Source organism: Helianthus annuus, chromosome 1 (assembly GCF_002127325.2).
Source record: "Helianthus annuus cultivar XRQ/B chromosome 1, HanXRQr2.0-SUNRISE, whole genome shotgun sequence".
NCBI classification, from domain to species: Eukaryota; Viridiplantae; Streptophyta; class Magnoliopsida; order Asterales; family Asteraceae; genus Helianthus; species Helianthus annuus.
Window position 1 is genome coordinate 1,185,105 of NC_035433.2, and position 25,045 is coordinate 1,210,149.

At 31.8% G+C, this 25,045-nt stretch overlaps 5 long non-coding RNA genes across 23 annotated transcripts; 4 read left to right on the forward strand and 1 right to left on the reverse strand.

The window, feature by feature from the left end:
- Positions 1-1,682: 1,682 nt before the first annotated feature.
- On the forward strand, positions 1,683-6,129 carry LOC110934409. Of its 3 annotated transcripts, XR_002588320.2 has the most exons (10): positions 2,049-2,302; positions 3,247-3,297; positions 3,394-3,479; positions 3,630-3,764; positions 3,902-3,922; positions 4,032-4,052; positions 4,225-4,311; positions 4,599-4,649; positions 5,702-5,794; positions 6,007-6,129. It is a non-coding gene; the product is annotated as an uncharacterized LOC110934409 (long non-coding RNA). The 3 variants fall into 3 exon arrangements; XR_002588316.2 differs by lacking the exons at positions 2,049-2,302; positions 3,247-3,297; positions 4,599-4,649 and adding exons at positions 1,683-1,794; positions 2,022-2,042; XR_002588314.2 differs by lacking the exon at positions 4,599-4,649.
- A 1,036-nt stretch (positions 6,130-7,165) lies between these two features.
- On the forward strand, positions 7,166-13,432 carry LOC110941921. 2 transcript variants are annotated; one of them, XR_004867468.1, is made up of 7 exons: positions 7,166-7,883; positions 7,967-8,011; positions 9,707-10,576; positions 10,752-10,820; positions 11,603-11,801; positions 12,365-13,121; positions 13,206-13,432. It is a non-coding gene; the product is annotated as an uncharacterized LOC110941921 (long non-coding RNA). The 2 variants fall into 2 exon arrangements; XR_002594501.2 differs by having other exon boundaries at positions 10,466-10,576.
- A 1,063-nt stretch (positions 13,433-14,495) lies between these two features.
- LOC110941909 lies at positions 14,496-16,923 on the reverse strand. 6 transcript variants are annotated; one of them, XR_004867472.1, is made up of 4 exons: positions 16,601-16,923; positions 15,424-16,485; positions 15,175-15,261; positions 14,496-14,789 (listed from the first exon to the last, which is right to left on the reverse strand). It is a non-coding gene; the product is annotated as an uncharacterized LOC110941909 (long non-coding RNA). The 6 variants fall into 6 exon arrangements; XR_004867469.1 differs by having other exon boundaries at positions 14,496-14,792; XR_004867473.1 differs by lacking the exon at positions 15,175-15,261 and having other exon boundaries at positions 14,496-14,792; positions 15,424-15,554; positions 16,180-16,485; positions 16,601-16,916.
- Positions 16,924-17,767: 844 nt separating this feature from the next.
- Positions 17,768-18,284, forward strand: LOC110934399. Its single transcript, XR_002588308.2, has 3 exons — positions 17,768-17,812; positions 18,034-18,123; positions 18,236-18,284. It is a non-coding gene; the product is annotated as an uncharacterized LOC110934399 (long non-coding RNA).
- Positions 18,285-20,532: 2,248 nt separating this feature from the next.
- On the forward strand, positions 20,533-23,352 carry LOC110941898. 11 transcript variants are annotated; one of them, XR_004867481.1, is made up of 6 exons: positions 20,533-20,810; positions 20,888-21,019; positions 21,123-21,164; positions 21,274-21,344; positions 21,444-22,688; positions 23,112-23,352. It is a non-coding gene; the product is annotated as an uncharacterized LOC110941898 (long non-coding RNA). The 11 variants fall into 11 exon arrangements; XR_004867486.1 differs by having other exon boundaries at positions 20,538-20,810; positions 21,404-21,551; positions 22,471-23,352; XR_004867493.1 differs by having other exon boundaries at positions 20,538-20,810; positions 21,423-21,551; positions 22,000-23,352.
- The last annotated feature ends 1,693 nt before the right edge of the window (positions 23,353-25,045 follow it).

Here is a 25,045-nt window from a genome sequence, read left to right on the forward strand (position 1 = left end):
GCAATTTGTACGTCTCATCCCGATGTTTCCGCCATCGGTTGGGGTGTGACAAAGTGTGATATCGTTTCATATAACGTAGTATAGGTCACGTATTGACCTCGTATAAGCCTATAAGTGTGATATCGTATCGAATAGGTGTGGTTTAGGTCACGTATTGACTTCGTATAAGCCTATAAGTGTGATATCGTATCGTATAGGTGTGGTTTAGGTCATGTATTAACCTCGTATAAGCCTATAAGTGTGATATCGTATCGTATAGGTGTGGTTTAGGTCCCGTCTAATCATATATGCATATACAAGGAAACCTATACGAGACTTATACTACACTATACGATACGATACTATACTATACAATAACACACGGATAGGCCTCTATTATATACTATACACTATACGATACGATATATGCAATACGATACGATGCAATACGATGCAATACGATAAGATAATTTAATTTAAACGATAACAATATAATATATTTGTATTATTTACGAATAATATTGTTTTTTTATAAATAATTTTCTTTTTTTATAAATAAACAAAGGAATACGATAATTTAATTTAACCGATAACAAAACAATATATTTGTATTATTTACCAATAATTTTGTTTTTTTTATAAAAAGTTTTCTTTTTTAATTTTTATAATTCATAATATTTATATTATTTTTTATTTTTATAATTTATATTTGTATTATTTACCAATAATATTGTTTTTCATAAATAATTTTCTTTTTTTTTATAAATAAACAAAGGAATACACAATAAAAAAATACAAAAATGGAGCTTTATATACGCTCCTTAGAGGTCCCTACACAGCGTATGAGACAAAAATGACACAACTACCCTTGTATTTGGCTACGTATAGCCTCAAAACAAGGGTATAAAAGACATTTTCATACCTTTATATACGCTGCGTATAGGTCTATACGTAGCGTATATAAAGGGTAGTTTTTATTTTTAACCCCAAACATGTGGTTAAATTATCTTTTTAACCCTTACTGTTTAAATACGCAGTGTATTGACCTCTAAGGAGCGTATATAAAGGTCTGAAAATGTCTTTTATACCCTTATTTTGAGGCTATACGAAGCCAAATACAAGGGTAGTTGTGTCATTTTTGTCTCATACGCTGCGTAGGGACCTCTAAGGAGCGTATATAAAGCTCCATTTTTGTATTTTTTTTATTGTGTATTCCTTTGTTTATTTATAAAAAGAAGTAAATTAATTGTGTGTATTTTGGGGTATTTCCATGTTTATTTATAAAAAACAATATTATTAAAAATAATACAAATATTATGAATTATAAGAATTAAAAATAATACAAATATTAGGTCCCGTATTGACTTCGTATAAGCCTATAAGTGTGATATCGTATCGTATAGCATCGTATAGGACACGTATTGACCTCGTATAAGCCTATAAGTGTGATATCGTATCGTATAGGGGTAGTATAGGTCACGTACTGACCTCGTATCTATATATATATATATAAATGAGATGGATTTGGGCTATGTGGCATTTGTCTTTGGCCATGTAAGCTGATGTGGCAATTTGGTTTGGGAGGGAAATCCCATTTTGCTTTCTACATTCACAATTTCTATAGAAAAGAGGCGGGATCCGTTTTATGTATTGGGTCGGGTTTTTTTTTCCGGAATATATTCGGATCATATAAAACCTATGTGAATTGTCATAACAATCATACATACCTACCACAACTTTACTCTTTTCTCTCTTCTCTTTCTTCTAGAATCGTCATCTTCTCACCGGATTTTCAACATTGAATCAAGATCAAAGGTAAATACACCAAATCGAAGTTAAATCTTTGTTATTATATGTTCTGAATGAAGATCGGATGTTGATTTTATGTTATTCCGTACACCAAATCGAACTTAAATCTTCGTTATTATATGTTCCGAATGAAGATCTGATGTTGAATTTATGTTATTCCTTTGTATTTAAAGGTATGTTCAATCTTTGTTCTTTCTACTTCTATTAACCTTTTTTTTCCTGATTTTTTGTAGATCCGCCTATATATCTTGAAGGTATGTTGTTTTACTCGGTTGTTTATGTAGTATACATCTTTAATCTAAGAGATTGAACATGTTTATTTTTTTCTTAAACCAAAATCTACATCAGATGTTTTTTGTTGATTTTTGTTATGTATAAAATCAAGTTTCCGGGTTTTTCTTAATCATCTATTCCACATTTATCGCAGTTAATGATTTTGGTTGTTGTATTTTTTTCATGTGATCCTTACATCCGTTATAACAATCTGAATACCACCATTCGTCAAGCAACAGAGGTTAGTTTATCATATTTTTTTTTATATATATAGTGTGTTTTATTCTAATTAAATTATCAATGTTTTGAAGTTCATATTCTTTGATTTTCAGTTATCATTTGTTCAATTTAGCTTTAAAGAAACATTTAATTTCTTTTTAAAATTTATTTTTTTCCTATAAATAGACCACTGTTTTTTAAGGTTAATTTTTGAAATTTGAATTATATGTCTGTTTCTTTAATTAGACATTGTTTCTATAAATATGTTACGGTTATATTTTTTTAAAAAATTGCTTACTTCCTTTGCAGTTATAGATATTTATTTCTGAACCGAGTCTGTCCTCCATAGTTTTTTCTGATATTAGTATTTTTGATGTGAGTATTTCTGATTTGATATTTTGTTCGAATTATTATAGTTACTTATGTATTTTTTTCATACGAATGTTAGTTTTATATATTTTTATTAAAAAAATACAACAATTGAATATATATCTTACACACGATAAAACATAACAGTCAAATTACCAAATAAGTTGATGTTTGAATTTGTATGTTGACTTATTTCTAGATGTATATCTTATATTTTTATTAACTTATTATTAATTTTAGGAAACTTATAAATATTTATAATAATTAACAAAACAATGAAAATTTATTTATGTTAAATTATTTGGTCGATTTAGTCTATTCGTAATTTCCAAAGTTTTGTAAAGTAATATTTCCATTTATAATGCAATAACATATCAAAGTTATTTTAGATAAATTTGTTTCTTTATTAATTAACAATCATATTTAAGTAAAATGGAAACTACAATAGAATGACAAATAATTTTGATGTAGATAATTTATTTTTTTATCAAAATATATATAATATTTGTTTTCTTATATGGTATTACACTTTTAATTAATTATTTAACGATCATTTGTTGAGTACTAATAAAAAAATCCTTATTTTGATTGTCACAGTTTTCTATTTGCAATTGAGGTTTTGTTTTGATCAAAGTTGGGTTATGCAAGGTAAGTGTTCAATCTCATGTTAATTTGAAAATGGCTCAATCTTAAGCTTCAATATTTCGAGTAAATGTGATGTGTATTTATGGTACTTAATAACAGGTAAATGGGGGATATCTACAAATTTTGATGGCACACGGCTTTTCATTTAACGACAATTTTGATCAGATACTGACATTTAAGGAAAAGTGAGCAAAATTTATTATTTTAATTTTTCTAATTTTATCAACTAAATTTTTATTTATATTTTGTTGTTCATTTTAAATTATGGTTTCATTTATATTTTAACTACTATCAGAATCTTAATACGCTTTCATTTATATTTTAACTACTATCAGAATCTTAATACAATGTTGGGTAGAAGATGCTGGAGAATGAACTTAAGCGTAATTTGGATGCCGTTTATGATGTGGATTTATGTTCTTCTCAGTCTTCCACTAAACCGCGTATGGGTGATTGTGAGAACAATGAAGGTTTGTATTTGAAAGCAAAGCTGGAAAAGTAGTCTCAGGATTTAATAGTCATTTCAGATTTTTCAAAGATTTTATGATGTTTTTATTTTGTTTAATCTTTCTACTTCTATTAACCTTTTTTTCCTGATTTTTTGTAGATCCGCCTATATATCTTGAAGGTATGTTGTTTTACTCTGTTGTTTATGTAGTATTCATCTTTAATCTAAGCGATTGAACATGTTTAATTTTTTTTTAACTATATTAACTTCTTTTTTTCTGATTTTGTAGATCAGACCATAAATCTTGAAGGTATGTTGTTTTACTCGGTTGTTTATGTAGTATACATCTTTAATCTAAGAGATTGAACATGTTTATTTTTTTCTTAAACCAAAATCTACATCAGATTTTTTTGTTGATTTTTGTTATGTATAAAATCAAGTTTTCGGGTTTTTCTTAATCATCTATTCCACATTTATCGCAGTTAATGATTTTGGTTGTTGTATTTTTTCATGTGATTCCTTACATCCGTTATAACAATCTGAATCCCACCATTCGTCAAGCAACAGAGGTTAGTTTATCATTTTTTTTATATATATAGTGTGTTTTATTCTTATTAAATTATCAATGTTTTGAAGTTCATATTCTTTGATTTTTCAGTTATCATTTGTTCAATTTAGCTTTAAAGAAACATTTAATTTCTTTTTAAAATTTATTTTTTTTCCTATAAATAGACCACTGTTTTTTAAGGTTAATTTTTGAAATTTGAATTACAAGTCTGTTTCTTTAATTAGACATTGTTTCTATAAATATGTTACAGTTATATTTTTTTTAAAAAATTGCTTACTTCCTTTGCAGTTATAGATATTTATTTCTGAACCGAGTCTGTCCTCCATAGTTTTTTCTGATGTGAGTATTTCTGATTTGATATTTTGTTCGAATTATGATAGTTACTTATGTATTTTTTTCAATACGAATGTTAGTTTTATATATTTTTATTAAAAAATACAACAATTGAATATATCTTACACACGATAAAACATAACAGTCAAATTACCAAATAAGTAGATGTCTGAATTTGTATGTTGACTTATTTCTAGATGTATATCTTATATTTTTATTAACTTATTATTAATTTTAGGAAACTTATAAAATTTATAATAATTAACAAAACAATGATAATTTATTTATGTTAAATTATTTGATCGATTTTGTCTATTCGTAATTTCCAAAGTTTTGTAAAGTAATATTTCCATTTATAATGCAATAACATATCAAAGTTATTTTAGATAAATTTTTTCTTTATTAATTAACAATCATATTTAAGTAAAATGAAAACTACAATAGAATGAGAAATAATTTTGATGTATATAATTTTTTTTTATCAAAATATATATAATATTTGTTTTCTTATATGGTATTACACTTTTAATTAATTATTTAACGATCATTTGTTGAGTACTAATAAAAAAATCCTTATTTTGATTGTCACAGTTTAAATTTCGTTAATGATTTTTTTTTTGAAACCTCAAATTCAAATTTTAGTGATTTATTTTTAGTATGATAATTTTTCTGGAATTAAGGTTTCTATTTAAATTTTAAATTTAAAAGTTTTTCATTAATGTGTTTCATTTTAAATTTCGAATCTGTAAATTAAATTTAAATTTGAAAGTTTAGAATTTCCTAATAAGTTTGCTTGATTTACGGGATTGGATATTAGTGATTTGATTTTCAGATTTTAAATTTTAAATTTTGAAGTCAATCATTATTTTAAATTTAAATTTTGAAGTAAACCATTATTATGTTTGATTTTAAATTTTGTATGCTTTGAAATCTTGATGTTTTTTTATGAGATGCTTTGACTATATTATTTGTAACTTTAGGGATGCTTCGAGTCTTTGACTATTGTTTTTGTACTCGAGTTGCATATCTCACAAACTTTTTGTGTTTTGTAATTTTAGGTGAAGAGCTTCTTTCAGACTCCTTCCCCTACAAGGAACTATTGAATGGGTTCCTATGAGAAGTTGAAGGAAAAGTATATCTTGCACTGTTTTGTGAGTTATAATTTTTGTATTTAATTAGTTTTTAATTCTTTAAAGATGTCTTTAATTTCTTTTTAAATCTGTTTTTGTTTCTATAAATAGATTAGTGTTGTTAAAGATGATTTTTGTATTCGAAATTATGATTCGGTTTCTGTAAATAGACTTTGTTTCTATAAATAGATTACCGTTATATTTTTTTTAAACAATGGTTACTTCGTTTGCAGTTATGGATAATGAAAACAATGCTCCGTATAGGCTGTATCATCGAAGACGGGTTCGACTGGAGGATCTTGAATATGAACCGGTGCTATCGCCCTTCCGTCGTCTTTTATAATCATGTTGTGTAAAATAAGGCACGTATACACGATGGACCTTATCTTTCTCACCGTTTTCGAACGCATTGGACGATTTAGTATTCCCCACTTCGACTTTAACACACCAAACGCCCGTTCCACATCTTCTCTTGCGGCCTCGTGTTGCCTCTTGAACTTTTTTTCGTTCGGGTCGTGTGGATATGGAAAACACTTCACAAACACGGACCAGGTAAGGTAGATCCCATCAGTAAGATAATACCCGCGTTTGTATAAGTGGTTGTTCACTTGAAATGGACAATTTGGCGCCGTTCCGTTTCGTTGAGCAAGAAATAACGGAGATTGTTGCAGCACGTTGATGTCGTTTTGTGAACCCGCTGGCCCACAAAAAGCATGCCAAATCCACAAATCTTGAGACGCTACCGCTTCTAACATAACCGTCGGGTATTGATGATCGCCTCTCATGTATTGTCCACGCAATTCTGTGGGGCACATTCTCCAGACGAAGTGTGTACAATCCAGACTCCCTAACATACCAGGTAGGTGATGCCTATCCTCATGAGCCTGATACAATAGCGCGACGTCGTGGCTCGTTGGTCTACGTAGGAATTCACCGCCATACCTTTTACATACCGTCTCGCAGAAATATTCAAGGCACTCACGAGAGGTCCTTTCAGACATATTTAAATACTCGTCCCCCTCGTCTGGTGGGTTACCGGTTGCAAGTTGTTTAATTGCCGAAGTAACCTTTTGCAACGGTGTAAAGCTTTTCTTCATTCTCCCGTCTAAGCCTTCTTGAAACCACTCGTCATACGCTTCCACGTCACTAACAATTTTTAGGAACAAAGACTTGGACATACGAAACCTGTGACGAAAAGTATCTTCATTAAATTTTGGATTTTCATCAAAATAATCGGCCATGAGTGTCTCGTGGCCCCCCACACGATCTCGACGGACATAATTTTTTTTACTAGATGATGCCGTGTCTAGTAGCTCCGCTTGTTGGATGAGATTTTGGAAGAAAATTAAGCTACTATCGCTTGACGATGCATCTCCATCGTCGGGAAAGTCGGGTAGGGTAGAAAGAAACGGAAGCTTGGAATCCATTTTGTGTTTGAAAGATTTGAGTTTGAGAGTTTTGATGTGGGTTTGAGAGTTGTGAATGTGGTAAAAAAAAATGAATTAGATTGGTTAGTATATATTGTTTAAAAAAAAATTGAATTTTTTTTTTTTAAAATTCGACCGTTTAACAACGGTCAAATCTCGTTCAACGTGCAAAATCAATCTGTAAAGCCACACCCAAAACCCTCCCCGATTCGGGACCCCGCGGTGATGGCGGCGGTGTTCCCGATCGGGGAAACTCCTCACCGAACCACTCCCCGAATGCGCCCCGTACACCCTCACACGCGCTCCACCATTCTTTCCCTTTCATCTTCTTCTTCCGTCCTTCACTCTTTATCCCTATGTATTCATTCCACTTCGAACTAGGTTTCAAAAAACCCAAAACAACACTTCTGAATCTCACTTTCTGACTGAAACACATATCACACAGTCACATCTTTGCATAAAAATCCAATTCCTATTCAAGAAACACAAATCTCTCATAAGAAACACAGATCCTACAGTTGTGGTTGATTTTTAAACCTAATCTTATTACGGTGTAGATCAGCATTCACACGGATTCGTGTTTGAATTTTGGTTCATCTTCTGTATTTTTAACCTGTGATGGAGTATATAAAGCCATACCATATAATACTCTCTCTCCGTTGTGCATCTGGTTTTGTTTTCTGGTAAGTTTATTGGTTTTCTGTATTTATATAGATTATTGAATTTTCTGTAGTTTATGAAGTTAATTAGTGAAGTGTACGTACAGGGTGTTAGCTATTGAAGGAAGGGTTGCTGTTGTTACACAAATCAGGTTCGTAAATGTCACCTTTCACTTTAATTTTGTTTGAATTTGAATTTGTATGTTTGCCTACTTCGAAATTAGGGCAAATTTAGGGCAAATTTGTTGTTTCAACTCACTGTTTTATAGATTCTTCTTATCTAATAACATTAGATCTCATACGTGTTGTAAGGTACGATTAGATCTGTTCATGTTGTTAATTGCATAATTTATGAAGGGATTACGTATTTTTTAACTTGAATTTGTGACTTGATTGTGTTGAGTTTAACTTTTGGATGGGATCGATGATGAGTTTTGATGAACTTGAGAAGTAGGTTGACTTTTGGTGTTGTCTATTCCATAAATTTCAATTAGTATATGATATATGGTGGTAATCAACAATTTATGTTCATTTCAACATGTCTTTTTTGATTTTGTTAGGAGTAGCAGACATGTGATGGTTAGGTACCGGGTTATTTTTCGATCCAATATCTGCATAGTAAACTTCAATAGTCACTGTGGAAGTTTCAGATTTTAATGTTCTTAGTGAACTGATGTGAGTGAGTTACAATAGATTTCTCAGTTGAGATCACCATTTGGAAAACATGCTAGCTGATAAACTTAAATGCTCAAGTGTCTCTAGGTGTTCTACAGTCATGAAAGATTATTGTATGAAAACTTGGAAAAAGTTTAGTTGATTGTTTGGTTAGATTTATTAGACCCTGAATTACCATGAAAGTGGTAGTCTTAATTCGACTTAGTAAAGCATTTATACCAGTTCTGCAGTTTAAAGGATTTCAGGTTTTTACTTTGTAGGGTTCTTAAATATTAGTCGGTTAACCCATAGAACTAGCATTACACGTGAGACTAAGAGCTCAAAGTCTCAAATTGCATAGGTTCTTAAATATTGATGCTAAAGTTTATGAGAAGTAGATTTTTTGCTAAAGTTTATGGTGTTGGACCGGCGCCGAACCGAGGACGGAGGGGGACGACCCCCCATACCGTCTAGCCTTAGTAGCTATAGAAAAATTTTTGGAAAGAAAAATCCATCTAAAGCACATATCTTTGGTGTTGTTATCCTGTCCATCAAATATGATGTTTTTGTTGACCCAAACCACCTTTTTGCCCCGCATAACGAATCTTTATGGATCTGGAACTGGTGTAAGTAATGGACAAGGAATGAATATATGGGAGTAAGATAAATAAAAACTGAGTTGTATAAAGGAACCAACCGACCAAGTGTCCCCTGTTCGCGGCAAAACACCACTCAAAATATATATGAACCAAAAGAAAATCTAACTAGATAATTGTGCAGGGTTCACGTACGATAAATATAACCGACCCGTTTGTGTGGATTGTTGTTCAGAAGAGAATTCTTATAAGATATGTGTCAGCTAGGATTTGGAAATTAGCTGCCTTGGAATGATAAAATAAATGTGTTTCTTAGAACGATAAATAATTGTGATTCTTTGCTTTTATAAAAGCAAATTTGCGTCGGTCATCCTGTACCCAGATACATATTTGTGCTCCAAACCTTCAATCATATAAACAACTACTAAAACTCAGGCTTTTCTCAAGTTAACAAAGCTGACTTCATCAATCATTTGACTGTTAGGTGTTCGATATAACCTTAGACCACAGAATTTAACAATATATTATATCTTTATATATTTTTTAACTTGAATTTGTGACTTGATTGTGTTGAGTTTAACTTTTGGATGGGATCAGTGATGAGTTTTGATGAACTTGAGAAGTGGGCTTGAAGCGGATGTTTCAACAAGAATGAGTGCATAAGTGCAGTGGGCTTGAAGCGGATGCTTAATCAGGTGGAATGGGAAGTGGCATACAGAACACAAGTAGAGGCTTTTATTAATTTACAAAGGTTGATCAAACAACGTAGAAGCAATCTTTGGTGTGTAATGGGAAGTGACATACTGATTAAGTATTATCCTTCTATTAAATTTTGAAGCTTTTGAACACTAATTAGGGGTGTTTTAGGAATTTCAAAAAAAATGCCACGTTGTTGCCTCTTGATACCTCCACCGCTTCATCTTTGCTTTATCTGCAACACATTAGGGTTCACTACCATGACAATCCATCTGAAACAACACCTCAATATCTCCGACGATTGACTGAACTACCAGATGTTTCTGAGACGATTTGGTTGGTACTCTCTCAACACAGCCGCTAACTCGGCGACTCTAGCGACGGTGGTGACTGATGGTGATTTAACCGAAGATGACCTAGGGCTCCGCCGTGAACCCTATTGGTGAAGCCGGTTTGGTCAATCGGCCGCGACGCGTTGGCGGTGATACAATCGTTAACGACGGCAGTGGTGAGGAGAAGTTTGAGGCGAACAATGTAACTTTACGACAGATTTTTAGAATGATTTATGTTTTGGTAACATGCAGTGACATCTAAATGCTAATTGAGCAGGTGATTTTGATATATTGTTAGATCGTAATTAAACTGTTGTTGTTGGTTCAGATTAATTTCCTATAGCAGAAGGCAGAGGAGGGTCCGATGATTCAGATTCTCTCGCCTGAGCTCTTCCTTTTCTAGAAATATACCACCCGACCTCCGAATTGATAGCTCTGGGTTTGTATTCTATTCATGTTTCTACCAGTTTATCTTTCGTATCCAGATGTTTGTGTCTTCATCAATTTGTTTTCCCTTTTGGTAACCCTAATTGTTCTTAAAATTAGGGCATAATTGATATCGGGCATAATTTGATTTGGAGACTGATCCTTACTAGAAAACTATGAACTTGCAGAACATGGAGGACGTTTTTAGGTTTCTTCAAGAGAACGTGAGAAGTAATTGTTAGGTTTGATAAATGCAGGTACTTCTTCAAAAAAGAATTCTATTGAAAGTATATGGTGGCAATATCTTTATTTGTTGTTAATGTTTTGCTGATTGGAAGTGGAAAACGTACACATTGTGTGGTTAACAAACTGCCACACCTGAAGATCAATCGACCGGTGGTGATCAAGAGTTGTGCCGCTTGGTTTTAAATTGCATGATGCGCTCCGATGTGTTTGGTCTAAAAATCTGATGCGTGATGCTAAAAAATATTTATACATAAAAACTTATGAAAATATACTTGAAGTTAAACAAATGACGCAATAAGAAGATAAGAGTTGTGCTTTTTGGTTCAAATCAAGTAAAAAACCAAACCCAGTTCATAAAATCTGGAAAAAAAACATAAGAAACAATGTTGCGTGCATCAGAGCGCATTATGCGATGAGCGCATCATGCGAAATGCGCACAATATACTCGCATCATGTAAACGCAACGCATCAGTTGTGGCGATGCGCTCTCATCAGCGCATCGGGCGCATCACGCATTATGCGCGCATAATGCGTGCATTTTAAAACCAAAGCTTCGCGCGTCTTCCAGGTGTTTCTTACATGCACCCGTATCTAGGGTCATCTTTTTGCATCAATTTAAACGTGTTATTTAATTATTTTAATAATGATAATAATCATAGTACTACTAATAATAATTTACTCATGATTTATGTTACTGACGCATAGCTCAAGCACTTTGTTTCTTTGATCTGGTGGTAGCGGATTATTCTGTTCGTGTCTTCCTGTTTGCTTAAATATTTTGTATATATTTTAGGGATGAGTGGAGGTTTGCACCATAGCTTATGAAGAAGTAAGTACCACAAGTAGTCGTGATCAAGCACAAAGAAAGCTTTATTATATTGGCGGGTTGTCTCCTGAAACAAGTGGAATGTTGGTTCTTTTTTTCCAAAAAAAAAACATGCTGATATAGAAGAAGGTTTTGTTGCATATGACAAAGAAACAAACAAATCACGGTAAATACCTTAGATGTTTATCCATAAAATCTCGCAGTTTTCAATGCATATAATAGAGGCAGTGATTTCCGCAAAACCCATTTGATCCGTGTAGATGAATGGGTTACGTGGGCCATTTTGAAGATGAAGTGTAAGTGTCTTTGGATTAGAGTTGATATCTTTGACACAATTAAAGTGTCATGCTCGGGTTCATCAGTTTAACCCGTGAACTCGAGCGTGATTCATTAAACCAACCCGCGAAACCGATCTGACCCGTGTAGATGAATGGGTTTCGGGGATCATGTTAAAGATGAAAAATTTTAAGTGTCTTCAATTAGAGTAGATGTCTTTAAGGGTCATGCTCGGATTCATGAATTCAACCGGCGAACTTAAGCATGACTCATTTAGAAGAAACATTTTCATCATTTATAAGCTATACACTTAAACTAATTTCCACATCAGCATTTATATTTCTTGGATTAAAAAAGCATGCTTAGCAGAGTAGTTTTTTCATCCATTTACATGTATCTTAAAAAAATATTCTCCTGAGAATCATACATTTGTAAATAAAGTTATTTTGTTAGGGCAAGAAGCATCTGGTGGCAAGTATGAGTATGGCTATAACTACCTATCCCAGCTTAGTTCGAGACTAAATGGGCTACTACAACACATAGAACAACGTCGGAGCAAGGCTATGAAGAAAGCAACTGGAGCCGAAATGTGCACGCTGTAGAAGATATGGAACAGCCGCATAGAAAAGATATTCGAAGGAGGCGCAAACTCTCTAACAATAATGAACAGCCACAATGAAAAGATATTCCAAGGAGGCGCGAACTCTCAACTAAAATTGATGGAGGCCATAAAAGACACATCTATCTGGTGTGGCATCATCGAGGATGACAGGTGCATTGTTCTCCGCTTGCAACCGATGGTGCAGCCATGGCAGCTTAATAGCTTGGTCCGAGCCTCACCATGCTGGTTTCGAGGTGATTAACCTATATCGTAGTCGATTAACATGAACGAAAAGGTTCGTGAGCAGAAGCAACTAGCAAATATGCAGGTGTTGTTATATGGGTCACTTTAATTATCACTTCTTACCAAGGATAGCTACTTATGCTATCAAAGGTGCATGCCTAGGTACTGAAACGCAGCCCAGCATACCATATGCGCTGCGCTCTGAAAGGTGCGATTTAAGGCTCTTAGGCGCATGTTCAGAGCATTTTCCGGCTAAATTCTGTTAAACCGTTTTATTTGAAAGGATACAATGTAAATAAAATGTTTTGTGTTATCCTAACTTGACTACACTTAGAATTGGTCTTCAGTACCCTAACTCAGGCACAGGTACATTACAAGCTTTTTTTAGTTGTTTTATACCTGATTTCAGCTGGTTTAGATTGTTTTAGTACCTTTTTTGTGTTTATATAGGCTGGTCTTTGGCTGGTTGAGACAAGCTTTTTTATATACACTCTAGGTGGTTTGGCTGAGCCTCGCGTGCATGTTATCACACCAAGAATGATTCGATTTAGCGCGTCGCAACGCGCCCGGTGTATAAAACTAGTTCTTTTAATTTTATTTGTAAAATGTTGCTTTTTTATTATTCACTTAGCATTTTCTGTAACTTATATTCATTGGTGTTAAATAATATAATTCAATTCTTCTTGACAAAAATACAATTAATTACAATATACTTTCATGCTTGAGTTTAGTATTTTAAGAGGAAGTCATAATTTGAAAGATCCATTTGTAGTTTTGTCCAAATCCGTAAATGCGGTTTTGTGAATTCGGATATTTTTTAATTACAAGTGCAACTTTTCTTTTTCATTTTTATCTGTAATTTTCGTTATAAAAAGTTTTTACAAATTTATTTTCGTTTTAAACTTTTAATTATTCAACCCGTGTAAAACACGGGTTATAAGCTAGTACCTAATATGGCAAAAAGGTATGTTAAATCAAAGGTTGTTGACAAATTCAAATTAAACTTAAAGATTTAAATATAAATCTACTTCAGTTGGAGGAGGGGATAATATTAAACTTTGATTTAAAACAAGACTGGCCGACAAAAATTGGGCTAATATAAATTTACTTCACGTACGTTATTATGTTAAAATGAGATAATAACTAGCACATGTTTATCCCATTTGCTTTTGATACTTTTGGTTTTCTGGCGCCAGAGGCTATGGACCTACTTAGTCGAGTTCAAAGGGTCATGCATAGTAATGTTATGACCCTCGAGATCTAAGAACATAGTTTTTAAAAGACTTAGTTTTGCTATTCAAAAAGGGATAGTGGCGCAACTTGTTGCCCATTTACCAACTATCTAGATTTAAATTTTAAATATAAATAAAAAGACAAAAAAGATTTATCATTAACAATAGAACTTTATACTTTATATCCCGAATAAAATATTGAATATGAATTCAGAAGGTTACATGCAAAAATGAGATAGAGATGAATAGAATTAGAATAAAGAGAAAACACGTCTCAAACCTTATTCAAGCTAACCTGCATTAGTTCTAGACTTCAAATGATAAAAGTTTCTTAATAATTTGTGAGAAGAGAAGAGGTAGACAGTGAAGAAAAAGAAACAATCTATATATATATAACTATACTAGTGGGAAATCCGCGCGTTGCGGCGAAGTCGACAAGACGGGGTGGGAACATAAATTTTATATAAGTTGTATATATAGATAAAATATTTAACAAAGACATAAAATACAACCATAATCAACCCAATCATAAATAAAATTGAAATTTCTACGTCTATGAGTACAATACAAAAGGGCAAGTAATACTACAAGAACATCGGGTGATTGGATAAAAATTTGGGCGCTCAGCAGCAACTAATTACTATATTTTTAAGACGAATGACATACCAGATTTGGACATCAAGTTTTTCAAAGCCACTCCGGCCAACAATTTTGACTCTCAACTTGAGAGACCAGGCTCAATTGAGCTTTGACCTTTTATTCTACATCATCTTGGCTCTTTCTTTGGACACTGAACGGGTTGCTGCTACATAATCAAATACATATACCATGTGAATGATAGAAAAGAGTATATATTAAAGAACCAACTTATATGAAAATAAAAAACAAATACTGTAAAAGCAAAAAGATACATCAAATATGTATTAATATATGAAAAAGAATGTTGCTATCCATAATGAACTGAAGCATGACAACTGAAACTGCAACTGAAACTGCATGATGTACACACTTTTATTACTGGTATGTCATTTGAAATTTAAAAGCTAAATAATGAGCTCCCACAATATCTAGTATTATCTTTTTATTCTAAGATTGATTCCTAATAAATTTCATAAAAATAAATGAATATTTTTAAAGAATGCCCCACAATATTGTACACTCCAAATAAGCTCAAGTCTTTCGCTCACTGCTTGAGTTCAAAACATATTCTTGAAGACTGCCCCGAGTAGTTCCACTTTCCAACTTTACATGGCCATTGGTAATTGTTGTAGGTGCTTGATGAAAACATAACAAAAACTCTTCAAATGGTTTTTATAAAACACAAGAAAATAAATAATACACACTTGACCAGAAACTCTTCTACAAGTTCATAATGAACCTCTGCAGACACAAGACACATACAATCGAATGTAAATCAGGAACTTATGTACACTTACCTCAACAAGTAGCTGATGAAGAAGTAGCCCACCAGAAGACCAGCTCTATATGTTACAGCCCACAACAAGATCTGATCACAGCCCAAATACTTCAGCCAGCTACACGTCCAGCGCCCAGCGCTCCGCAACAACTTTATTATTTCCAAGACCAGCAGATAAATGATATTCACATGAAACAAAGGAAATAAAAATAAGTACTAAACCATCAATAAATAACAAATTGTAAGTTTGACAGCAAATTGGTTGATTATCTACAAATTATTTGGGCAGGAAGATGATAAAGTGACCAAGTTGTATTTTTGACAATCGAATACTACATATCAAATCAAATGAGAAATACAGTAACAGGTTGGGATGTTGCAATTATCTCCACTCTAATTCAATTAAGGGTGAGACGAACGAAACCCTAAATTTGATTCTTGGTTGCTGCTTTAAGAGTAATTAATTAAGATCTTGGATACACACGACTAAATAGATTTTATTTCATTGTTTGAGCATAATACACACCTTTTTTTCATGGTGAACCAATGTAGACCAACCTTAATTCTTTAACAAAAGCAGCCCTACTCTTTAGTAAAATTAATCTTACCTAAGAGAAATAAGAACTAACAAAACAAACAAAATTACTTTAACATCTAATCAACGAAACCTTACAATTTCAACAAATTATTTCAAATAAATCACAAACAAAAATAATAATAAATTATGACAATCAACCAATAATCATTCAGATTAATCAAGTATTATTACAACAACCTGTCGACAAACTGCATCACACGAAGCTTAGCTTCAATTTCTTCAACAATTGACGGAGACGCCTTCGTTTCCGTGAGTCTCCGGCGAAGCCTCAACGGCTCAAACCAACCTAAAACAATGACTTCACATAAGGCAAGTTAGGGGCAAGTTTCTGCCAATTAAAAGCTCTTGATATGCTTTCGCTGCAACCTCCCATGCCATTAACCAGTTTCGGCTGTTTTGGATGACCAATTGTCTTGATCTCCTTATCCAACCGGTCGGCGTACCAGTGGTGGTTGACAAAGACGCCACTTCAGCCATTGGAACCTGCCAATCACCAAATTTCAACATAAGAAAAACAACCTAATTTCAATTTTAAGCCCTAATTTTACGAGTTTCAACAAACCCAGTCGTAATAAATTGTTACAATGATAAAACTTACATGCCAGATTTTATCTTCAGGTATGAGAAATTGGGAATTTGGGGAGACACGGAGAAATGCTTGTGGATTTGGTGATTGTAACTGTTGCTGCTTCTGATGATGTGAACGGTGATGAGTAAATATAAGGGGCGTCTTAACCTCTTCAGTTTCTTTTAAGGGTTAAATGGGATTCAATTTTTAATCCACATCTTCAATTATATTCAATGCTATAAATTGAGTGAACATTCAATCAGGTCATCGATTACACACTCTATGATCAAATAAACCAAATAAACCATTAAATCCTCTTTGAAGAAGGGCAAATTTGGGAGCAGGGTATGAAAATTGGGAAAATAAGCTCGACCTTTGATATGACGTCTTAAAATTTGTGTAGGAAATTACAAATTTGTACGTGGGAAATGCTTATCTATAATATATTATAATACATGAGGGAAGGATTCCCAAAAGTTAAGAACTTCTTCCCTCATTATTTATAAATAAACCCCTAGAATGAGGGTAAAGTGGTCTTTTAAACCATAATTATTTTTTAGTCCCTCAATCTATTACATTTAAATCCATGACATTTAACATAATTATGGGTAATTAGTTACACTCCCCCCCTTTAATTCTTTAATGTATTCTGCGATATCTTACAACCCGTAATGTTTTAAAAAAATCCGAAGGTACCATGACGATCGACACATTTTTTTAGACGTTTCGATAGTTATCTTTTTTAGTTTCGCCGTGCGTTCATAAAGTACAAATAGCCGATGCGTAAATGTACAATTGATTAAAGCCAACATTTGTTTTTTACCCAAGCCAGCTTTGACCATTACCTAGCTACCGTGCATTAACATTTGTTTTTTACCCAAGTTTTTTATTTTGAACGGCATTAATAAACTAAAATATTCCCTAATTTTACTTGTACAGAGTCAGTTTGTTGTGGCATGTTTAATATAGTAAGTATAGATAAAACTCACAACAAACTTCCTATTAAACATGCCACAACAAACTAAACAGGATATGTGCATCTTATTTTAAAAACTTAAAACTCACAACAAACTTCCTAAATAAATGGATGACCGATCTAAAACTAAACCCTAATGGACTACTATAAATACATAGCAAACACTCACAATTCGACATTTCTTTGCTAAACAGATTTAAAATATGGAGTCAGTTCTGAATTCACTTGATGCGAAAAAACAAGCATGCGATATTGAAAAATCTAAGGTTGGTTCTATGATAAGTTTTGTTATATCGCAATAATGAATAATTGTTTTCTTTTATTTACTTTTATGTGAATACTAACTTATTTGATTTTTCAGATTCAACACACCAATTTAAACACCCCAGTTGTCGAACAAGCTTTTGTTAGTTTTTAAGTAATATTTTCGCATATAATCTTTCATATTAACAAGTTCGTTATCTTATTATTTGGTGTTTTATTGTAGGATGATGGTGATAATAGTGTTGAAATTATTTCTTATGGTGCAATGTTCAGTCCATACAAGTCTAAGCTTCAACGTCAATTTAGTGAAGAGGTAATTTTAAAATTTATTTAATATTTTTTAAATTTTTTTATTCAATATTTGTTCTTTTTTAAAAATTATTTAATCATTTTTTAACTTTTTTATTAAATTTTTGTTTTTTAAGGATCGGAAGTATGAGAATCAAAAGAAAAGATCTAAGAGACTCTCTGAATAGAAATGGGTCGAAGTTATAAATTTAGATGATTCTGAGGACGATGAGAAAGAAGATGAATTAGATGATATTGCTGATTCGAGCACAAACAAGGAAAACGGATCAAAAAAGAAGAGATTTTAGATGAAATATATCAAGTATTTTTATGTTTTTTTTTTTCATTTTCAGTTGTTTTTGTTTGATATAGACTATCACATGAATAATAAAGTTTATTTATATTTGAAGTTTATGTTTTGTGTTATTTTATTGCACTTATAATTTACATCTCGATTGAACTAATATACTTTAGTACTTAATCATGTTCGTATTATATAAATTACATGTTCGTACTTGATCATTTCCAAAGAGATAAATTCGATTACCAAGAATGGCCAAAACATGAAAACTACCTCTTGGTTTGGAGTAAATTCAAGATTGTATTTACAAAACACACTAAACTTATTCAATTTAACAGTCATGTTCCACGAGGATTTCGTATATATCCATTAGTGCCTTCTATAAAAAAAAAATGTTGGACGACACGAGATATGAAAAAATAATTATATAATATTATAGATTTTTCGAATAATTTGTATTTCTTAAATAAAAATATTAAGTTAATAAAGATATAAACTTTTACATCCTATTTTTTTTTATAAAAACTGTTTTATAAAAATATGATTTTTTAAATATTTATAAAAATGAAATTTAACATTAGTTAAAGGTGTTTAAAACGTACCTACAAGTCACCTACTATTTTTTACTTTTTACTTTTTCAAAAACGAAAATTTTAAAATTAAAGTTTATTGGATGAGTATGATGTGGATATTTAAAAAAAGTTATGGACTTTAAACAATAAAATTATAAACTTTATCATTTCACCAACAAAATAAACTTTATAACGATAGCAACTTATTTTTTATTTTTTGTCATTTGTTTAGTATTTTTTATTAACAAACGAATCTTTACATGTTTAAAACATTTTTTCTATACTTTATTTATTATTAATTTTTATAACAAAACAAAACTTTGATATTTAGTAGATAGAAGATAAACTATGTTCCAAAATTTTAGGAGTTATTTAATACTGATTTACGGATTAGTAGATAGATAGTAAACTATATTCCAAAACTTTAGGAATTATTTAATACTAATTTACAATATTTAGTAGATAAATATTAAACTATGTCCCAAAATTTTAGGAATTATAAGTCAACTAATAAAAAAAAATAATTATTGCAATTATTCTTGGATATTAATCTAATAATTTGCATTTTTTAATTAAAAAGTAATAAAGTAATAAACTTTAAAGCTAAACTAAAAAACTAAACCTACTAAGATATAAAGTTAATAAAAAAATAATTATTTTATAAACATTTTTATAAAAAGTAATATAAATAAAATACTCCAAAAATTTACAATCTTTACTAGATAAATTCTAAACTGGGTTCCAAATTTTTAGGAATTATAAGTTCAACTATATTGTTATAGATAATATTAGTCAGTTCTAAAATAATTATTTACCAACTTGACTAGATACATAGTAGTAGATTGTGTTGCATATTTTTAGAGATTATTAGTTAAAAGTAGACTCATATAGATAAGATTAGTTAGGAACTAAAAATTTGAACTTAGTATGATATAAAGTTAATAAAGATATAAACTCTTATCATCCTATTTTTTATAAAAACAATTTATGAAATCTTATAAAAATATAAATTTTTTATATTTGTAAAAACCCGAAATTTAACAATTTAAGTTAAAGCTCTAAAACGTACTTACGAGTCAAATACTATTTTTTGTTTTTATAAAAACGAAAATTTTAAACTTAATGTTTATTGGATGAGTACTATGTGGATATTTATAAAAAGTTATGAACTTTAAAGAATAAAATTATACTTTATAGTTTAACCAATAAAATAAACAAACTTTACAATTATAACAACTTATCTTTTATTTTTTGTCTTTTGATTATTAATTTTTATACAAAAAAAAATATTTTTTGTCTTTTGGTTATTATTTTTTTATAAAAGAACAAAACTTTTACATATGTGTAAACTTATGACACATATCCACCACAAAAATGTTATCATAAAAATTATACGAATAAGAAAACTAACAGAAACGAGTGTTGCAATACAAAGTGTCGCCCCCGCCGCATCGCGTAAGCACCCTACTAGTATATAGTATATAGATATAGATAATACATTTTCAATAAACACAAAAGTAATTTAACACTTATCTTTTAAGATAAGTCTTAGATAAACCCTATATTTTTTTTCATTTTTCTTCCCATTTTATCCTCCTCTCCTTACATCCCGGAATATCTACATCAGTTTCTTCTTCACCTGAAGAGTTCTCTTTCAATCTACCTTTATGATTGAATCTCTACAGCCACAACATCAATTGTTACTGGAAGAATTTAATTCCCTTGTTTGTATTTCAAGATATGGTGAACAATAGGGCTAAATCCCCCATCCTACATGCTTTATTTCTCCAGTAATCTAGCTGTTCGATTCATGTAGAACTTGGACTACGAGAGAAAGATGTAAGTGATTATTTGATGTTCATCTGGTTATGATTTGTATGGATCAGTTTCTGTGTTAATTGCATGTGTGTGGATAGGTTAAGATCAGGATGTTGAAGTTGAGCCCTAATTTATTTCATAATTTTTCGAACAACCTACACCAGTGTCGTGATTCCAGCAACCGGCCCTGTCTTCGCGTTGCGGAACCAGTTAGACGGCTTATGGATGCAGTAAGTTGTTTTAAGTTTTTCATCAGATTTGCCATGTGTTAAATACATATTTTACAAGCATAAAAAATGAAATCGAATTATTAAAATCCATTCCTGGTGTTAGGGTATATCAATCTACCACCAGAAGTTTTCGAAGACGGCTTTTGTAAGTTTCTTTTATACTTGTTAGCAGTTTGATATGTTAAATTCAAATAGGTGCGGTGCAAGAATCATACCAAAGATACAGTGACTACAAATTGTTTGTGTATACACAGGTGTGGTGTTGAAATAGGAGAAAATTACTTATACACAGCCTACAGGTCATCCTCATTTTGAAGAATCTCCGGTAAGCTTGAATTTTTGTTATTATTGTTGATTATACGTTTATATGATAATCTATTATAGTGGATGATTTGATTGTTAGTGTCTTTATTGGCCAAATAAGCTGCAATAGGTTACGAGGTTTTATATAGCGCAAGGCGCACCAGTTACATAGGGTCTAAATTCTAGAACCATGGCGTAAGGCTCAGAAGCAAACCGCTTTGTGTACGAGGTACAGTTTATTTATTTACTTATATACTTATTTTTTTAATTCTCATAGGTTTCTACCATAAGTTGCCCAAAATTTAGGAACAAATAAGCACAATTTATGGTTTTACACTTAAATAACCTATATGTATTTTTTTGTGTTTGTGCGTGCTTACTAAAGTGTAATCCTGGGAGCACATTTTGTGATTTGTTATACCACTGGGTCCACTAGAATTATTTGTTTGGGTACATGCTGGTCATTTTTGTGGAAACTCTTCAACTTTCTGATAGAAAGTGGCTCACATAGTTTACTTATATACCAAATGTTTAAACTTTAATATATAAAAAGGCTGCTGAATTTTGACACAAGTCTCAGGGGAGTACTCAACTTTCAGCTTGTTATCTTTTATGCTTAATACCAATATGGTGATCGGCAAAAACTAATATAAATACTCGTAACTAAACTATATTAGGTGGTTTAACTATGAGTTTGAAACTTTGTTGGTCGCGAGTTAAAAAGAAAACTCTGGAAATAAAACATCTTCGGGGGAGGGGCGGTGGCTTGTGGTTGTGCATTTAGGGAAGGAGGAGCGTCTGGTGGTTGCTGCTAATTATTGATGTATCTAAAACTTATTTTGTGCTTTATAAATTGTTCATTATCAGTTTTTGTCGCATCGGTCATTAATCTTTAAGAGTAGTGTAATTATTTTCATTATTTTATATAAATTTTGCAAAAGATCTGAAATCTTCAATGCCAAAAGATTGAGGGGCTATTTAAACCCATTTATGTGATGATGGGTCAAATTTGGGTTGAACTTTATTTCAAACCGGTTTAGTAGGTATAATTTAACAACTTAGATAGAAATAAATGTGTAACGAGTTTTATTAATTTATATCAATTTTGATTCTTAAAAGTCAAATATGCATTTTTTCTACATTTTCAGAAGGAATAAATTGGTTACAATTTTGACATCTACCTGACTTGGTTTTAGAGTTGGCTAAAGTTAGTGCCAGTAGTTGGCTAATACGTAAAGCGACCGAAAGATGAACAGATTTTGAAGGCTTTACTTGCTGCTCATGCTTTGCTTCAACGGTTAACTCAATCGTTCATCTATACGTTTCAACCAATTTATTTTCCAATACATCTCTCTTGGCAATTAAGGTAATCGTTCAAACTAGCTGAGTTGGTTGACCTGCAAGCGCTTTATTTTCTCAATACTTATTTCACTTGGCGTTTTAACAGTGTAAATTTATATTATTGAGTAAAATATGTAATAGGTTGCATGCTTAAAAAGTAGAGTTTAGGCAACTAACTCATTTCACCCGCTTCTCTTTTAACTATTTTCTATTTTTACCCGTTTGAGAAAAAACACATCACAGATTGCAGTAGTTAACACCTTTGGGGTAATACATTCATAACGCAATGGGTTGAGATGGCCACCTGTTTTTGACGAGTTAACTAATCTACTTACTTGGTCATTTCTACACTTAACCAATGGTGGTTACATGTTTATGTCAATTGATTTATATTACACAACAGTTTGTTTAAAGACTTCTTTAATTATCTTTTTCTTATCTAATCTAGGAACTGAGGGGTTTGTCTTAACTTCTGTTGTCCAAGAGCTTTTGGGTGATAAGAAATGGTAAGATGTAATACGAGTTTTTTTATAAGAGTGTCTCTTACATGTAACTACTTTTACAATTTTTTTGTTATTTTTTGGTATTACTTTCTTCTTATTTTTTCCAATTTTAAAGACAAATATGAATCAGCAATTTTTCGTGGAAATGACAAAAAATGCATCAGATAGAGATAAGCACATTGTTCAGCTGTGGCACATTGTTTAACATTGTTAGTTTCTTACACATTATTATTACATATTAGCCTTTTTTGAAGAGCCCATGAATCCAATTAACAATAGCCACAGCCCAAACTTCAGCCCAGTTCACAAATAATATTACATTCAATTCTTGCAAAGAACCGTCAAAAGACCAACTCACGAGACCCTCTTTAAAATCATACCTGCCAACCCAAAAACGGCTTGGTTATGGGTAATGGGTTTAGCCATTAAACGGTTTTGGTTATGGACGGGTCTGGTCCGCTTACGACCTGTTACTCCTACTGGTTCAACCCGCCAGGATAGATTTAAAGAGTCTAACTTAGATCGTAATTATGTTTGTGGAACTTACATTTAAAATACATTCGAAAGAACAAAACCCAAATGGAAACTGTGAAGCAACAAAACGCTAACATTTCAACTGTTAAGACTATTGGTATTACGTAATGATAGAAAAAATAGTGGATCCTTCAATACAAATCTAATGTTTAATCAAATAAACCAGATACAATAGAATATATTATCTTAAAGTGGAAATGTTTGGAGAGTTATTTTGAAGTCTCTTGAATTATACTAATAGGACTCAATCTGTACCATAAATTTGATGGTAGTTGAGCCCATGCCCCAAACCAAAACTGTATATGGGCCCATTCATTAAGCCCACACCGTAGCCCAAAGGCATATCAAAGATGAAATCTTAAATAAGGGAGCAATGTAAGTTCACCATAAACATGCTCCACATTTAATGAAGGGTGCCTCAAGCATAAAATGTGAGACGATGCGTAGTGGTTCAAGCCCCTTCGAGCCGTTTTTTTTAATCATGTGACAGCCACATTAGCATGGTCAATTTTAACCAAAATAGTGTGTAATGATTCAAGCCCCTCCAGTCACGTAAAACGATTCAAGTCCTATTATTATACGTGTTCATAGTAAATTGTTAATTACTAATTCTTTTACGTGACTCATAACCAAACAAAACGATACGGTGGAAAAACTAACATGAAGCGCAAACAACGTCGTAAATGTCGATCCCGCTGCAACGCGCGGGTTCCCCACTAGTATGATAAGAAGATAGAGCCCCCGGGTCCAAATAACTCAATTTTCTCCCATGAATTAGAATATGAAAAAAAAAATCATATTTGTAATACTAAACAAAAGGGTTAGCAAATAAACATGCTAATGCTACAATCAAGCCAATAAATTGTTAAAAGACCAACTTTGTAAGTTTCAATATATATGAATAAAAATATTGATCAAACTCACCCAATGAGTTTGTTTTCTCGCACACCGACTCATGTACAAGCCTCAACGACCTAGCAACTCGCACATTGACTTGTGATTTAGGCCCAACGACTTGGTTAATTTCTCGGACAACAACTCATGAACATCCCCCAACGATTAGCGAACCTCGAAAATTGTGATTTAAAAAAAGAAAGAAAGAGGGGGGGGGGACTGGAAGTTGAAAGAGAAGAAAAAAAGTTCTCATAAGAGTGAACGGTAAAAAAAAACTATACAAAAGAAGAAACTAAGAATATTGAAAAAGAATAAAGATGAAATTAAACAGGAAAAACCAACAAAGAGAAAATAGTCTACAAGGAAAAAAGAGCATATTAAACTTTTGAAAACCATGCAACACCGCAACCTCATGGTGGTTATTTGTAACATCACTTTTCTTTTTTTGGCA